The sequence below is a fragment of the Bidens hawaiensis genome, unplaced genomic scaffold (genome assembly GCF_021521415.1).
Source record: "Bidens hawaiensis isolate Kalapana, Puna unplaced genomic scaffold, B.hawaiensis_p1.1 tig00000296_1, whole genome shotgun sequence".
In the NCBI taxonomy this organism is placed as follows: Eukaryota; Viridiplantae; Streptophyta; class Magnoliopsida; order Asterales; family Asteraceae; genus Bidens; species Bidens hawaiensis.
Window position 1 is genome coordinate 5,906,065 of NW_027491024.1, and position 8,275 is coordinate 5,914,339.

Consider the following 8,275-nt stretch of genomic DNA (forward strand, 5'->3'; position numbering starts at 1 on the left):
ATGGAGAACATTTCAAGTACGGGTACTACCTCGTTGATGGTATTTACAAAGAATGGGGGATACTTGTTCAAGCTTACGCGTCTCCAGTTTCTGACAAACGAAAGTACTTCACGAAGAAACAAGAATCGGCAAGGAAAGATATTGAAAGGGCGTTTGGAGTCCTAAAGAAAAGATGGGCAATATTGGCGAATCCAATAAGATTTTGGACAAGGGAGAAGATAACGGAAGTCCTGCTTTACAAAGCTTGGTTCTAGCTCAGCTCCTGCTTTTTTTAGTTAATTAAATTCACACTTTTCATGATATTCTAATATTCATTTCCTTCGCGTCTCCACTAACTTGACTTTGGGTCAATATTAGTAGTTTTTATAATACATAATGATTTTAGTTTCAATGTGGATGGCTCATTTTGGAAGATAAAAAGAATAAGAAGGTGTAAAATAATCCCACGCCAACGACATATTCTATGGCGCACCATCAGCTACTATTGTGATGCTCTAAATCAAAGTCGTCGCTTGTTAAAAGGACATATATTTATTCCTATTGTGGATGTCACCATCAACTGTGAATTATAATAGTCTCTCGTAACATATTTTCTAAATATCTATTTTCTTATTTCAAAAACAGAAGATATATATTAAGAGACATTTAGCCTCTTAAGTATGAATTAAGATTTAAGACACACAACAATTCATTTTCAAAAAACATGAAAAGGCAAATAATATTGTCTTCTCCAAACTTGTTACTCTTATATCTAGCTCTACTAATCATTTCTCTTCCAAAGTTTGCATCTGCATCTTTGAAGGAAGCTAATGCTCTTCTTAAATGGAAAGCTAGCCTGCAAAATCCAGACTACTCCCCATTATATTCTTGGACAGCCCTGCCGATGAATTCTACAGATTCTCCATGGTTTGGTGTATTTTTCAACAATGATTCGACTATTAAGAGGTTGAATCTCTCATATTGTGGACTAAAGGGTACACTTAACCATTTCCCATTCTCTTTTCTGCACAACCTTTCTCGTTTTGAGCTTAGTGTAAACCAATTTTTTGGTCCAATCCCTGCACAAATCCGATTCCTGTCCAAACTTGTTTATCTTGATCTTTCAGGGAATAAGTTTTCAGGGGTAATCCCACTGGAATTAGGGATGTTATTCAATCTCCAAACCCTCCACCTTTTTGAAAATCAATTAAATGGGTCAGTACCTCAAGAGATTGGTCAACTAACCTCTTTGTTCGAGCTTACCTTGGACGATAATTCTCTTGACGGAGAACTGCCTCCAGCATTGAGCAATTTAAAAAACTTGACTTATTTAGTTCTGGATAATAACATGTTTTCTGGTCAAATTCCAAACGAATTTGGACAACTTATCAATCTTGTTGAGTTACGTATGAGTAACAATTCTCTCAGTGGTATTATTCCCCCTACAGTTAGGAATTTGAAGTCTCTCACTCTGCTGGGCTTGAGTGAAAATCAACTCAGTGGTTCTATTCCTTCATCACTACAGAACTTGAGAAACCTACAGGATTTGAATCTCCGAGCGAACAATTTTTCTGGTCGTATACCAGAAGGACTCGCAAACCCATACTTGATAGAGCTAGAATTGTCACATAATCACTTGTCTGGCCCTTTACCCAAAGATTTGTGTCATGGAAGAAGGCTTCTATATTTATCACTAAGTGATAATCAACTCAACGGTCCTATACCTATAGGCCTAAAGAATTGCTCCAGCTTAATAGTAGCTCGTATTGATTTTAATCAATTTACGGGAGATATATCGAATAGCTTTGGGTTGTATCCAAATTTAGAATACCTTGACATCAGCCATAACGATTTTCATGGGCAACTGTCTCAAAACTGGAGTAAATGCAAGAAGTTGGAAGCCTTAGTGATGGGATACAACAACATCAGTGGCTCCATACCACTAGAGTTTGGAAGTTCAACTCAGCTACAAAACCTTGATCTTTCTTCAAATAATTTGGTTGGTGAGATTCCAAAGGAACTTGGTAAGATGAAAGGTATGATGTATTTGTCCTTGAAAGAAAACAAACTTTCAGGTGTTATACCTCAAGAGCTTGGGTCACTTCATAATCTCCCTTCTCTCGATCTATCCTCAAATAGATTGAACGGGTTAATATCGAGATATATTGGTGAATTACACAAATCAATTACTTGAATTTAAGTAATAACAAGCTCAATGGAAAAATCCCATCTGAAATTGGTAAATTAGGTCAACTTACCACACTTGCTATCTCTTGGAATTTACTTACAGAAGTGATACCAACTGAAATTCAAAGTCTAGTAAAGTTGGAAACTCTAAACCTTTCACAAAATGCATTATTCGGTACAATTCCGAATGCCTTTGGAAAATTGCCTAGTGGGATTAATGTCAACCTATCTTACAATGAGCTCGTAGGTCCAGTTCCCACTTCGTTTGCTATATTCATGAATTCATCCATACAAGTATTCCAAGGCAATCCAGGTTTGTGTGGAAATGTTTCAGGATTGAAACTTTGTGAAAATCAAATTCCAATGAAGAAAAACAATGATAGTATTCATCATAAGCTCATGCTGTTAGTAATACTTCCTCTTTTTGGTGCAATTTTACTCGGATTAAAATGGAAGCTTGGGTGGAGAAAAACGGCAAAGTACAATGTCAATGCTGAAATTTTTCTACAAAATAATGAATTTTTGGCTCCAAAAAGGTACTCTTATTCACAAATCCAGAAGATTACAAGTTCCTTTAAAGTCAAACTGGGCCACGGTGGCTTTGGATATGTGTACAAAGGATCATTAAGCAATGGAAATTTGGTGGCAGTGAAGGTTTTAAGTGAATCTAAAGACAATGTTGAAGATTTTATTAATGAAGTAGCCAGTGTGAACAGGACTTCCCATGTTAATATCGTCAATCTAGTGGGATTTTGTTTACAAGGGCGTCGAAGAGCTTTGATTTATGAATTTATGCCAAATGGATCCCTTGAGAAGTTCATATTTGGTCGGGATTCTTCATGTATTAGTCAACTTGGGTGGAAAAGGTTGCATCAGATTGCTATTGGGATTGCTAGAGGTTTAGAATACTTGCATAGGGGTAGTAATACACAAATCTTACATTTTGATATAAAGCCCCATAATATACTTTTGGATCAAGATTTTTGCCCTAAGATATCCGACTTCGGGCTTGCAAAGCAACTCCTAGAGAAAAGAAGCATGATATCCTTGTCTTGTATGAGAGGGACTTCTGGGTATATTGCTCCTGAATTAATTTCTCGGAATTTCGGTCCAGTCTCCCACAAATCAGATGTTTATAGTTATGGGATGATGATCCTAGAAATGGTTGTAGGGAGAAGGAATGTTAAAAATGATGTTGATCATACAAGTGAAATATATTTTCCTGATTGGATATATAAGAAAGTTGAATCACGAGAAAATCAACTTGGACTGCATGGGATTGTGGGCAATGAAGAGAACGAATTGGCAAGGAAGATGATTATTGTGGGTTTTTGGTGCATACAAACTAATCCCTTGAACCGTCCGGCAATCACCAAGGTGTTGGATATGTTAGAAGGCAGCTTAGTGTTATTGGAAATCCCTCCAAAACCGTCCATGTTTTCCCCACAAAGATCACAAAGATCAGGTGATCTATCAGTATCAGTTGCTGATAATTAGTTGCATTCTGAATCTTTTTAATGTTTGTGTCATTTAAGTGCTGCTATGTTAGTTAATTCCTAATGATCGTTAAGATAATGTGTGCATATACAGGCTAATACGTCTATGCTGCTTGGTATTACATACGACCAAGGTTAGTTAATCAACTAGTAGCCACAAATGCATATCACAAGTGGATCTAATATATATTATAACTGACCCATGGCCAGGGTGTTTGCAAAATAGTATTGGTAAATGTTTGTTGGAGAAATATTTACCAAATTAATGTTCTAATCATTTTGTAGGTTTCTCACCCTTAATCTTATTGGACAACTTTAGTTAACTAAATAACTATGACTAAGCATCTTGTTAGTTATGTTTATAATTTTATAACCATTTTTGTTATTTAAAAGATAAAAAATAAAACATATATGTATTTTTATAAAACAATTGTTATCATGTGTGGAACCTCAAACGAAAGGATATTATTTTCACAAACGTGTTTATCCTTTTATTCTTATTTCGTATGGTTTTTTATATATAGATGCATGGGAAATGTTAAAGTACAAATAAAATTAACGTGTTAATTGGGATAATCAAGTAAAGTAATTATATATATATATATATATATATATATATATAGTAATTATGTAATTACATCAAGGTTGCAAAAGTCGCTAAGCGCTCTCAGGGTGGTCGACTAGGGAGTTGCGAGTACTCAGTCTAGACGGGGTGTACTCGGACATGATATTTTATAAACAAATTAATTTTTCGGAGATTATATATATGTCAAATATCAAAATTTTAAATATTCTAAAAAATACACACGAAAATACAAAAACAATTAATAACACATACATATTAGTTCAAAAACATGTCTCAGTTGATGAAAGACGTACCTCAATTGAACTTAAATAAGAGGTTTGCGAATTTAGAACTTCGAATAAGATGATGATAATGGTGGTTGCGAATTTAGAACATAATTTAGGTTGCGTCTTAGCATGAAAAGGAAAAAAAAGCAATGGTGGGCTCTTGGAGATATAGAGTTTTTTTTAATAAAAGTCAAAAAAATTTTAAGACCGAGTTGGACCGCCTAGGGCCGATTCCGAGTTTTTTGACATTGGAGAAGAAAGCGGTGCAGTGAAGTGTCGAGGAGCGCCTAGGCGCCGAGTACTTGGCCGCCTAGGCCGAGTTCTACAACACTGATTTGCATCATAGAGTTATATAGTTACTCTATTATGTAATTACATAATTACTCTACTTGTATATATAATTACTCTACTTGATTCTCATAATTAACACGTCAATTTCATTTGTATTTGATCCAAACCAATAGACACATAGCTGAAAAGTATATAAAACTCTTAAAATATGTCATAAGATATTACGTAACTAAAAAATTCAGTAATTAAATCATTATATAACTTTTAGTTCCTTATATACATGGTATTACTACTAATAGGGCGCTCGTGCGATGATGCAGAGGCGCCAAATTACAATAATATACTTGCTTATGTTGGTTTATCAATCATGTCATGATATAATGTATTATATATTATATCTATATTTTATGTTAATGCATAAATGTGTTTTATGAAATGGATATTGTTTTTAGCTTGTACAAATAATTGATTGAGTCAGAGTATACCACTTTGAAGGATTATGATATACACGTTTTTTTGTTTAAATTTATAATAAATCAATTGTCCTAATGTAACATTCTACTTTTGACAAAGATAAATAAAAGAAATTTCGTTTATTTAATAACATGTCATTATTCAGTTTCGATAAATGAAATATTAGAGTATGGGCTTGGACATTAAAAGATGGGGCTACCGCTCGATCCCAGCCAGGGGCTCTTCCCCTTAGACCCTGCTAGGGGCTACTGCCCCTAGACCCCACTGCTAGGGGCGCTGCCCCGGACCTTCGTTCGTTGAGGGTTATATTAAACTAGAAATACTATACATGTAGTGATAGTCAATTGATACGTGTAATTGTTATACAGTTAGTCGCGCCCAGTTAAAGAGAGGAGTTACCATTAACTCGGAAAGGAACCGAGCTCAGGTGAGTTTCTAGCCCCACTTCCTTGTTATATTTTTGGGGCTGCGTGCATACTCGATGTGATTAGTTAATACACTTACCTTAAGTGGTAAGTGTATGCTATGTGAATGTTTATGAATGATGTATGAATGTTAATGAATGATGTATGTTTGATATATGACTGATGTAGAAAAGCTTAAGAGTATGTATGAAATTATATAAATATAAAAGAAAATGAAGGTATGTATGAATTGATGGTAAGATGGTGGCAGACCCTAAAAATATCTGTGAAGGAGGGTGGCAGACCCTAATAGCATCTGTGAAGGAGGGTGGCAGAACCTAATAATATCTTTGAACGAGGGTGACAGACCCTTATAATATCTGTGAGGTTATAGTGAGAAATGCTCTTTAAAACGTATAAGTATGTATGTAAAGCAATATATAATATGAAAGTATGAAAGAAAGAAATAAAGTATATACTTATGTATGTACGAAAGAAAGATAAGCAGGTTAACTAAGTAATATGTATCTACGAATACATATGAGTATGTATGTGAATGTATTGTATGTTATCTGTTTTAACTAGAACTCACTAAGCGTAGTTGACTTTTAGTATGCACGTAGGTTAATAGACTGAAACAACTAGCTTGAGGGAGACAAATGGCAGGATCTGAAGGAGCTGACATTTGTATAAAGATTTGTCATTGTAAGGCCCTGTTACCGGTGCCCTACATTGGATGTTGGATTTACTCATAAACACAGTTCTACATATCAGAGTTCATTAAAACTTTCGCGGAATAATATAAAATATCAACCATTCGTTACAAATATCCAATTTGTCTTTTTAATACATAACATAAATTATAACATTCAAAAAATCATGACAATCTTCAGATGTCAGCCTCTTCAATCCTGCCATGTGTCCATCTCAAACCAGCTGTCTCAATCTGTTAACCTGCGTGCATACTAAAAGTCAGCTACGCTGAGTGAGTTCTAGTTAATCAGGTAACTTACTTTACATACATATACATGTGCCCAAAGGTACGCTTTACATACTTAACATGCCCATCGTTCTTCCATATACATTCATAACTATCCTTACATTATAAAGAACATTTCGCCCTACATACCTCGGATATTATTAGGGTCCGGTACCCTCCATCCTCGGATATTATCCGGTCTCCCTTCTTCCTCGGATATTATTAGGGTCTGGTACCCTCTGTCCTCAGATATTATTAGGGTCTGGCACCCTCAATCCTCGGATTTTATTAGGGGTCCGGTCTCCCTTTCTTTCTTACTATCATGCCATACCTTTCCATATATATATATATATATATATATATATATATATATTTGTAAGTTCATACATACATACATACATCATTCATTCTTCATCAACAACATATATATCATCAAACCATTACCTGGTAGTACATGCAATATCCGAAGATCGTTCACGTACCGACAAGAAATCATTCATACATTTCAAATAATACATATATGGCATACACTTATCACTTAGGATAAGTGTATTAACTAATCACATCGAGTATGCACACAGCCCCGAAAACATAACAAGGAGTGGGGCTAGAAACTCACCTGGATCCTGTTACGCTATCCGTTAATCGTTATTCCCTTCTTTAACTGAGCTCGGCTAACTGTAAAATATATATTTCTTAATTAACCGTATAATTAATTAAGTTGGTATTTTACTTAACCAACGTATTTTTCTAGGTTGGGCTTGTTGTTTAACTTAAGATAATGGGCTAGTTTGTTTTGACTGAGGATGTGGGCTTAGCATGTTTGTGGACTTAGTTAAGTCAGTCCCATTGTCCATTAAAGCATTTGGGCCTAACTGGATTCAGGCCCAAACCAAACAGAAAACTGAGTGGCCGAGAACTCAAGGTAGAGAACCCTTGGGACCGAGAACCCAGGTTGACCATATACTCATGTTGACCGAGAACTCCCTTTTTGACCAAGATCTCTTTTCTTGACCGAGAACTCAATGGCCGAGAACCCTCAGTCTTGGCCAAGAACCCTCAGTTTTGGACCGAGAACCCTCAGGTCGGGTGTGTTTAGCTCATCTTTCTATCTTTATCACTTTTACCTAGCTCCGTTAACTGTTTATGGTTCATATCATGAACTTTTAACTACTTTTCTCCACCATTCAAAACCGTTTTACACCCATCATCATTACGGCTTCAAGATCTAGCCCGTTCTAGTCATAAAGTTTCTTTATAGTGTTAAAACGTTCTTGCTAGATCTAGGGTTTCCTTTATGAACCGTTCATAACCATAAGTTTGTTAAGTCCATTTTAATCTTCAAGTTTGCAACTTTATGGTATAGCTATACTCAATTTACTATCCTACTAAGTTTCATGCAAAACCGACTTCGGTTACCCATCCTTTTCACAAACCGAACACTACTCGTTTTATCCGAAACGAACCAACTAACCCGTTTATTATCAAGTTCATTACTTTATCAATAATCATGACCCGATCTATCATCCTACCAATTTTCATGTAAATCTGTTCATGAAAAGTAAGCATTTTTAACAAAAACGTACCTTTGAGGTTTTTGTCTGAAATCACTC

General features: G+C 35.4%; 1 pseudogene; it reads left to right on the forward strand.

Moving 5' to 3' along the window:
* The first annotated feature begins 703 nt into the window (after nt 1-703).
* Nucleotides 704-3,663, forward strand: LOC143619362 (uncharacterized; annotated as a pseudogene).
* Nucleotides 3,664-8,275: the final 4,612 nt, after the last annotated feature.